General features: G+C 44.7%; 1 long non-coding RNA gene across 1 annotated transcript; it reads left to right on the top strand.

Annotated features, from left to right (window-relative positions):
* Positions 1–7,090: 7,090 nt before the first annotated feature.
* On the top strand, positions 7,091–10,126 carry LOC139806742 (uncharacterized). Its single transcript, XR_011730336.1, has 2 exons — positions 7,091–7,182; positions 8,776–10,126. It is a non-coding gene; the product is annotated as an uncharacterized lncRNA (long non-coding RNA).
* The last annotated feature ends 230 nt before the right edge of the window (positions 10,127–10,356 follow it).

Here is a 10,356-nt window from a genome sequence, read left to right as displayed (position 1 = left end):
GCAGTGGAAAGTGCAGTCCCTCCTGCAGGCAGCAGGCTCTGGTTGTTGAATTGCTGAATTAGTGCAACCTCACCAATGAGCTTCATTTCACAGCGTGCTGAAAGCAGCCCAGATTTCTTGCGTTGTCTTAGTGGTTGCACTCTGATCCCAGATGGGTGGATAATAATGTTATAAATGATTTACTGCCCTACAGTGGATGTTATGGGAGGTTTATAGAGATCAAATCACACAGTGAGCTGGAAAATCCTCTCTATTGTTGAGGCTGTTCCCTGGCTGCTGTTGGCAGTAGTACACTAATGGCATATGAGGGAGTTTGCCTTATTCAAACAATAGCATAGGCATTATAATTTAATTACTCCCATCATTAGGCCACTTTTGTTAGAGAGAAGAAAAACACCCACAAATGAAAAAAAAAACCAACCAAAACCACTGAGTTTTTTCTTAGCTGTTTGCTGAAGGCCTCCCAGCCCTTTCTGTAGTCTTCTTTGGAACACTCTGCTTTACTGGTGGTATAACAGCAGATTTTTATTTTCCACTCCTAATATCCTGGACCAGATTTCCTCCCCAGTTGTGTTTATTCCTGAAGGTAAGAGCCTTCCTGTCAAGGCCTAATTTAGTAGCATCCTCTCTGCAGCCTTAGGATAAAGGGTAACCTTTATTCCTTGGGAAGGAGAATCTCCAGACTGGGAAGAGCAAACTCAGGTGTGTTTTTAAGTATTTCAAACACCAGTATAACCAACAGCAGGTATGCAGCAAGCAGGAGCAAAGTGTTTGGTGACCTGTGGCCCTGGCTGCAGTAACATCAAGTTCAGCAGTGCTGCAGGGTGAGGGTGATGGTCCTGCAGATAGTAGCACACTTCCCCTTTGATGTATTTAAAGACTCCTTTCATTTGTTTATTTTTGCTGTCAAATTACTTCACTTAGTCCCCGAACAAGCCAGATACTGCAGGGTATTATTACATCAGGGAACAAGGAAGTGGAACCTGAGAGCTGAGTGACAGTCAGGGAAGTTATTTGCCAGTCCCAAGGGGCCAGGTTACACAGGGGTTGGGCTTTCCTCCAGACACCTCCTGCCTGGAGCCCTCCCTGCAGGGAGGGAGCTCAGCTCCTCACTGCTTCCCTGCTCTGCCAGCAGCTGCCTGGAAGGCACTTGGCACTTCCATGGGTGGCACAGGACTCCTCTGTGAGCTACTTCACAGAAACCTGATGCCTTCAGTTATCTTGCTTACTCTGAAATCAAACAGACAGTTCTCCTCCATCCCAGCTCAGCTGTGTCCTCTCTGTCCTCATGCAGAGCTACAGACAGCATTTCATGGATTTGTGTGATCTATGGGGGCACAGGGGCTGGTGAAAAATTATCAGTAAAATGTTTGTATTATTCATAGCTTTCTGCTATCACTAAGCAGCTGAAAATCCTCTCAGGAGAGGACTGAGGGGAAGAGGTGGTTGTTTGGGAAGCATTTTGAGGCTCTGGGCTGTACTGCACAGTGCAAGGCCAGAGGCAGCAGTATTGCTTTCTGCTGCTGCCATTTCACCATCAGCACTTGTGTCTCAGTGACAAAACCTCCAGAGTAACTCACGTGGTTCCCAAATACAGGGAACCCATCTCTGGCCAGGCAGCTCCCAGTGTTGGTCATGGTCTTGATTTTGCCCCCAGCATGGCCCCGTGGTGCTCTCTGCCCAAGGGAAGCATCCTCCACTGTTGCTGTTCCAGGAGAGCAGGGACTGCTCAGTGCTGCTCCTCAGAACGTGGCACAGGGCTGCCAGCAGGACAGAGAGCAGGGGACACGTGTGGGGCTCTGCCCCCCGTGCTGCTGCTGCTGGGGACATTTGTGTTTCTGAGCAGAGCTGAGTGGTCCCCACCCTGCTGGGCTCCTGCTGCCATCGCTGCTCCGGGCCGGCCTGCAGCAGGGAAGCTCTCATTTGCTTTGTTTATTCAGTCTCTTGTCACCCTATAGGCATTTATTTCTTGCCCCAGAGTCACGATTACAGCTTTAATTATTAGCATTTCCTCTGCCAGCAGCTCTGCAGCTTTCATGCCCTGAGTCAGCAGGCCCTGCTGCCTCTGAAAGCCCTGAGTGCTTTACCCCACCGAGACAAGGCTCTGACTCCAGGAGCTGTTTGTGATGGCAAACCCATTTTTAAGCTCCTAAACCTGAACAGCCTCCCTCCAGTAAGCACTGCTACCAGGAGCCTTTGCAAATAATGACTTTTCATGTCAAAGACCTGGATAATTTGATAGGACAATGAGGAGTAGTTTGAGGTCTAAAGTTTGAAATACCTCAAAATTATTATAATTGGGGTGTGTGGCAGGAGGGGGGGAACCTCTGCATTTCAAATACCTTTTTGAAAACCAAATTCATCAGTCAGATTCTGAGAACTAAGAAAGCAAATACCCTCTGTATTTAGGACCTGGGCAAAAGAAATGATGAATAGATTTTTTTTCCATTGGTTCTGCAGCAGGGATTAAGACACCAGCACTGGCCTGGGTTCTGAAGTCCTCTCTCAGTTTGTGTGTGGACAGGACTCTGAGCTACCTGCAGGTACCTGGTTGGGCAGCTGGCAGACAAAGTCTGATCCAAAAGCAGAGTCTCAAGTCATTAGAGGAAAACAAATATAAACAGGTACATTAAACATGAGAGTTTGAAAATACACAAGAGGAAACCTTCAGTGTCTGCTCAGAACAAATCTAATAAGCTGGTTCCCTCTATGAGAAGAAGCTTTGCGTGGCTCCCATGATCCTTCCAGTTACAAGATGATGAATTTTCCCTAATGAAGTTCCTGGCTGCTCAGGAGTTCTCAGTCAGGTAGATCTGTTTCTGAACTCATCCATCTGCTTTAGGTGCTTTTCCAGTTGCCATAGTAACCAGGCAACTCATCATCTTTAACATATCCAGCCTTACAGTGAGAAACCCCCTGTCCATTTGGTAATTGTGCAGCTAGAGGTGAGGGAACAGAGATTTACCCAGGGCAAGGGAGTTCATCTGCAGCTGAATGGGGCAAGAACATTGTTTTCCCAAGTTCCTGAGCTGCCAGGCTGTCCTTTCCCAGGGAGGTATTTGCTGTACCAGATCAGCACCAGCTGAAGGTTGTTTCCCAAGTGTTCTTTTTCTCAGACTGGGAAAAGAGAGTCTCAGAAATGAGGAGCTTGGTGGTTCTGAGCAGCGTGGAACAGAGTGAGTAATGAAACAAGAAATCAAAACTTGCAAGTAATGTATTCAGCATAAATGCCAGCTGCCTTCTTTGGGTAAATAACTCCCAATGAATAATTCAACCAGCATCATCACTACAGGGCATAGGAACAGGATGGGCTTTTAATCATTTGGCTTTTTTCTTCCTGAAAAGTTCAACCTGGATTCAGACCCCAATGTGTTCCAACTCTGGATCTGGGCTGTGCTTGTGGCTTGGCCTGAGAGGGCCCAGGGTCAGATTTGGGCTTGTCCTGAGCATCTTCACTTCTCTTTGAAATCTAAAGAAACTCCAGGAATTTGGTATCTTACAAGAAAGAGTTCAATGCCACCCTTCAAAATAAATGCATCTGTAACCTCAAAACCTTGTGAAAATAGCAAAACAGTGAAAGCTGCTGAGGAATCCTGGATTAACACAGCACACCGAGTAGGGAAAGGCTGGTGGCCTTTGGAACAACTTCTCACATTAATTTTCTTCCAATGCTGACAGCTTTGATTTATTGCCTTCAGGCTGGTTAGAAAACACCCAGACATGAACGAAGCCAGGAGTTACAGAAAAAAAAGGAAAATATGGTAAATGTAGTGATGAATAGCACTGGTAGAGAGACAAACACTGCCCTGCACTCCTCCTGCAGCCAAATGTTGTTGTAGAGAGAAGATGGGAACAGAGGCTTTGCTTGCACTTTCAGTATTTCTTCTTTCTCTTCTAAGATGTGGAATATTGTGCTAGAAATCCCCTGGGAACCATGGGCTTGTTTGCTTTTTCTGTCAGTTAGATGCCAGCTGGAGCCCCAGCCCAAGGAGGACTTTGCAAATGAAAGAGAGAAGCCCAGCAGCTGAGAAAGTTCTTCAGATTGTTTTGCTGTGAGAATCCAGTGTCACAAGTCCTTGCCTTTCCTTTCCTCTGTCAGGGAACAACACTGAAATGGGCTCTGCATCTGCTGAGAGCAGGATCCTGAGAGGCAGCTTCTCCACCCACCCACCCTCCCATCCCATCCTCTGCATCTTCTGTGTCTGTTTTTTCTTCCACCTGAAGCTGCTGGATCTGCTGTGTTATCTTCTGTCCAGTCAGGTTTGCTGGTGGGTTTCTGCAGCAAAGTGGGTGTTTGAAGCTGAACTGATGAGGGGCAAGCTGGGCTGGTGGGAAAACAATGTTGCCTGAAGTGCTTCCTCCCTAGAAATCAAACCCAGGTACTATTTCCCAACAGAAATCCATTTAAAGGGGGTTTTCTTGGTTAAGAAAATTGTTTGCTGAGAATCCCTGGCTGCTTGGTGCTCTGACAACCCCTTTGCTGTATCAGATTCCTGTTTACAAAAGAAGAACTGGCCCTGCAAAGCAACCTGAATGAAATAACTGAGGAACACAGCATCCTGAAAGTTGATTTTAATTTCATCGATGGTTTTAAATATTTAGAAAGCACAATGTAAACATCTTAAGAGCAAGCAGACAGATTTCTCTTGATCTTCAGAATTGTTGGGATTTATAAACAGAGAGAGGCAGTTCTCAGGGTGTGGAACCCATGTTTCAGACTTTCCACCAAAGTTATATATGCTCATGTCATTACAGCTCTTCCTTCAGCCTACATTGTTGGCACGGTGTCCCGAAATGTTTCTCATTAGTAAACTTTTCATAACCTCCAAAACTGCAACAACTGGAGAATAAAATGTCCCAGGATGCCAGCTGGAGCTGGCACTTGGCACAGGGCTCCTGGAGCTGTTTGCTTAGCTGGATTTGAAGGATGTTCCAGACCAGCTAGCAGGACATGTGATGGAGTTTTGACCTAACCCCCTGGCCCCATTCCAGTGATCCTGCACACTTCATGGGAATGCTTTCCACTTGTTGCTTTCATACCTCAGACACAGCTTTTCACAATTTGCTCATAAACCCAAGAGCCCAACAGCCCTCGGAATATCCTTAGAGGTCCTGCTGCTTGGCTATATAAAGCAACAATGAGGCTCTAGAACAGCTCCTTAAGCATTAAATGCCCAATTAACAGTTTTCCAAGGGTGAGAGAGCCCTGCTTTCCCTTTTTTCCATGTCAGAGGGCCAGCTTAAACCAAGAAGTGTTGCTTTGCTTTTGTTGCCAGGCCAGACGTTGGTGTTTTTGCTGGTGTGTGCTGAGAGGCTTGAGGGGCAGCCTGGGATGGTCCAGCTGGTGGGATGGCTGTGGCTGTTCCAGGGGTGGGAAGGTGGGCTGGTGGTGGGATGTGCTGATGGAGAACCAGGCTGAGGGCCAGACAGGGGATGGGAGACCAAGAAACAGGGTGTGCTCTGCTGTGTCTCAGTCCTCAGACCTTTCCTCTTCCTATTAGCAGCCCCAGGCAAGCTGGAGCAGATGGAGAGACTTCAGAGGCCTCAGTTCCACCATTTCCCCAGGAAAAATTAATTTGGGGATGAGTGATTTGAGCTCAGCCCAGTGAACTTGTTTTACCAGAATCACAGCATTCAGAAAAAAAAATAAAAATCTAAGTCTTTTCCTGGAATTCTCTTCACTTTCAAATAATCCAGGCCACAATTCTAAATGCACAACTTTTCAACTGAGAGTTTTATTGATGCATGATTTATGTAATTTCCTAGCTATAGATCTTATTTTCTTTTTTTCCAACATGCAAAATAATATGTGAATTCTTAGTAGTTCTCAGGTGCTGAATTCCAAATCATCTGAATTAAATTTGAATCCCAGTGGGTTCTGCACCTTCCCAGTTGTTCATCACTTGCAGGCTTTATTACATTTTAGATGATACTATTAAATCCAGCCACCCCTAGAGATGCTGTTGGACTTTGTGAGTCTAAAGAGTAGAAACCCAGGACTGACTCCAATTTAGCAACACAGTAATTTCAGTTCCCTTTAAAGGACAACACATTGTAATTTTTTTTTTAATATTTTATAATTTGTTTACAATTTCAATTCCCCTCCCTCCGATACCTTTAAGGAATTATAAAAGAAATGTATTTTCCCCCAATTTAGATCCTTCTTTTCCTCGCTAGCAAACATTGATTTTACTCCCTTCCCCAGTGCTTTTGTTCACAACCAAAATTACCATGTCATTTTGGTTTGGCTTTCCAGAGGGTCTGTCTGGGGAGGGTGATGGGAGTGGGTCCTGCTCCATACCCCTGGCACTGCTTGGTGCAGGTGCCCACCACACCAGGGGGGGTTTGGTACAAGAAGTTTTTAAAATATATGAAATCTGCAGGTAGGTGGGGTTTTTTTTTTTCTGTTTTAAAAGTGTTGAATATTAAAAAAACCCTCAACAGGAGTTTAAATAAACACAGGCAAGTGAGTCAGCAAGAAGATACAAAACCATCAGGAAAGGCTGAGTTTGTTTTAATATGGGGATTACTGTAAACACTGGGAGTGCATGGTAACAATTTGTAGCCCATATGTTTTGAAATATCATAACTGGTGTCAATAAACACATTAAAATTCAACTTCAAAGAGCTGTGTGGATGTTTGGAGTGTCACGAAGCCATTGCAGGATGGGGATTTTGGATGGAAACAAGTATGGGAGCAATCAAACACAACTCCTACGTGAGGAAAGGGATCTTGTCCAGTTGTTAGAGCTGAGCATCTGCCATGGTGATGATTGCTGCTTACCAGCCAGGAGCTGTGCTCAGCCCTCACCTCCTCCCTTGCCTCCCCCTGACCTGCTGCTTTCTCTCACTTCCCAGGTGGAATCAGGCCCTGCCCTTTGCTGTTTTGCTTCTGGAGGCCCTGAGAAAGCCACTGTCTGTGCCCTGAGCTCATGTCCAAGGAACAGGCAGTTGAGGATGACCAGATCCACAGAAATGCAGAGGGAAAACAGGTAAGATATCAAAATAAGTGTTGCTTATCCCTGTCCCCCCTTGGGGCTCACCTGGGGGTGACATTTGCTCCTCTCAGCCCAGTTCCTTGTGTGTCTCTCCCCAGCTGAAGCCAGACCAGCTCTCAGAACATGAGCTGGATTTCCATCCCTGAACAAGAACTTGCAGTGGCAGCAGGAGCTGGATTGCCAGGTGAGCACCACTCATCTCTGATGTCATCCTGCCCCTTCTGTGAGGTCAGTTTGCAGTGCTTCAGCCAAACACAGTCAGTAATTTCACTTGTTACAGACCTTATAATACCAGAATTAATTCACACATGCCCTTTTTAAGGTGATCTATGACAGGGCCAATATGAGGGAACAGATGAGCATTCCTGCATCTAGGTTCAACTGCTGTTTAATCAGCCCAGTCAATATTTCCTTGTTTTAATCCTCAACTTCATGTTCAGACCAAAGTGCTTCTCTCTGAGCTGCCTGCTGAGCACACAGGATAAAATGGGGCTTCCAGTGGGATTCCCACAGCAACCTCTCAGATGATGAGGGCACCTGTTGACATGAATATCAAAGCTTGCATGAAAACAAGTGTGCCACACACAGGAATTTACATTCACAAATATGAAGAGGATTAGAGAAATTGCTAAAATGGATACAGTGGCATTTATCACAAGCACATCTGGAATCTGAGCAGAATGGAAATAACACAGAGCTGATCCCTTGTTAGATGGCTTTTTTTTTTCTTAGTTGTTTGTCTGGGGTACAAATGTCTCTGTACAAGGAGGTTCTTTGCTTACACTTAAAATTTCTGTTTAGTATAGATCTTTGTAGTATAGATCTTGGTTTGGATTCTGCCTCTGATTCAGAACCACCTTCATTTAGTAGCTGGCACCTTTGCCATGTGAGCTGCAGGAAAAAGTAATTAAATTTAATAGAAGCCACCCTTGCTTTGAAGCTGCCCTGGATTTAGGGCCACAAGGAGAAGCAATTAAACTCTGGAAGCCAAGGATTCAAACTGAAGTTACATAGTGATTTATTATTATTTTTTAAAAGGAAATTTTCTCTGTAAGTGGATTTGGATTGTCAGATCCGATGGGATCAAAAACTATAGAAATTTCCTTCTTTGGGATATCTTCTCTTGAAGCAGTTTTACCAAAAAATCCCCAAATTAGATGTTACGTGGGGATCAGTGGTGAAGATATTTTTAATCCTTTTGAACAAGCTTCCAAAAAAGTGTTTGTTCTTCTCAGCAAAGTGCTGGATGGAGAAGGGAAGCATGGAAGGAAGACATCTGCACGTCTGTTTATTTGCAGGCAGGTCAGCTTGTCAGCAGCCTAGGATATGGATTCATTATGGGAAGGAATTATAGGCACTGTTCAAGGTTGTCAGGTTTTTTTAAACCAACAAGAGGCAGAAATTATTGTTTCACTTTTGTGATTTTACAGAAAAATACTCTTTAAGTGACAAGGACAGAAGAAGATATTCCAGCATGCCATCCTCAGTGCCCAACATGGCTCTAACTGTTTTAAAGTGGTTTTCAGTTTCCTACAAAGAATTAGCAAGGATTCAGTTGAAAAAAGTTCTGTTTCCAGTGCAGATGTTGCTCAGAAAAGCAAACTGGTAGTTCAGTTAATACTTACAGGGAGGCAACATTGTCCTAATCTTCACCAGCTTTTGGAAAGATCAGTAGGATCCTAGCTAAGCCAGAGGCACATGTGAGAAATGTCATGATTGTCATGCATGCATTTTTGTCATACATGCTTTTGGATTCTGAAGAACAAAATGCTCTCAGGCTCTTTCCAGGGGACTCAGTCGTGGAGATGAAGGAGCAGATCCTGCAGGAGAGGAACCCCAAATGCTGCACTTGGTGGGCAGATCAACTCTTGGCAGTGTTCCCAGGAGAGGCTGCTGGAGGAGCTCCAGGATGGGCTTCCCAACACATCCCACATCAGGATCACCTTGCCTGGGATGTACTCTGTGTGGATTGGGGCTTCCAGCCTTGCCACCTTGCCAGCTTTTTGGAGTATGTGGGATACCAAGGAAGACTATAGCAAGGCTGGACCAGCAGTACTCCAGAGAACATGCTTTTGGAAATTTCACTAGGACCATCCAGGAGTTTTTCTTAAGTTCCAGTCTGAACAGCTGGAGAGTACTTAATAAATGAGTACTAAAAGAATTGATTTATAGTAAGCCATTTCATAGCTTACTAAAGAAAGTTCCCTTGTGCATTGCTCCTTGTTTGGAGCATTTCTTCTATTGAAGATGCTGGGTTTACTTCTAGCAATGTGTTGATCCCTGCTAGGACTGCAAAAAGTTTGTCAGACTTTTAAATGCTTGAGAACAAGGCACCTCCATCCCATGCCCCTGGGGGCTGGCTCCTTGCCATTCCATGTAAACTTCCAAAGGGTGGAAAGGAGAGAGCAGAGGGCTCAGGGGCATTGGTCACCCTCCATCACAGCACTGGGGATCTACTGCAGCATCCCTGGAGGAGCTCAGAGTGGGCTGAACTTCTACATTTGCTTTTGCTCATGAAATAAGAAAATAAGTTGGTCTGACTGTTGCAGCAGAGCCCCTGGACCTGGAGTATCTCTGTGCCCTCAGTGACCTCCTCATGTGGTTTGCTGTGTCAGGGCACATAAAGCATTGTCTCCATTTGTGCATCTCTGGGATTTCACTAATATTCTGTCACAAGGACTACGTGTGGCTACATTTAGCTAACTTAATATCATGTTAATTCAAATCAGTAAATTAATCAGAGAGCACACAGTGAAAAGCAGCTGGTTTGGGTTTCTTCTTAGAGGACTCCTGAACAAATGTTTTGATGTCAGGCATCTAAGAGAAGGTGGAGGCATTGCCTGGCACTGATTCTCCTTTGGGAAAAGCTGAGTATCTTGCAAGAAAGTGTTACTCCTCTGCCTTGTCACCAAGAGGGAAAGTGACAACATAATCCTGCAAATATTTGCTTGAATAACTAAACAGATCTGCCTTGCCAAGCTCAATTTTTACATGCAATGCCACCAAATAAGCTTCATTAGCATCATGCCTAATTGATTTGATTTCCAAAGTCAACTATGAAATTCTTAACAAAGGTGTGAATTTTCAGCAATGAAATCTTCATTCAAATAAACAACTTGAAAACTCTGCATTTACAGTGATTGTCTTTATCCAAATCTGCAAATACATGTGCTGCATCCAGGCAGGGAACAGAAACCTCATCATAACTTGTGAAGCTTGGAGCACTGTGATTTATATATTCAAAAATTCTTTGAAATATATATCTAAGAAAAGGCAAACTATACCTGAGAACTTCTTGAACTTGCTGAAGGCTAACCTGAAGGGAGGTAAAGAGCTGCAATGTCTGGTGTTACTGGTT

Source organism: Heliangelus exortis, chromosome 23, assembly GCF_036169615.1.
Source record: "Heliangelus exortis chromosome 23, bHelExo1.hap1, whole genome shotgun sequence".
In the NCBI taxonomy this organism is placed as follows: Eukaryota; Metazoa; Chordata; class Aves; order Apodiformes; family Trochilidae; genus Heliangelus; species Heliangelus exortis.
This window is presented reverse-complemented; position numbering and strand designations above follow the sequence as displayed.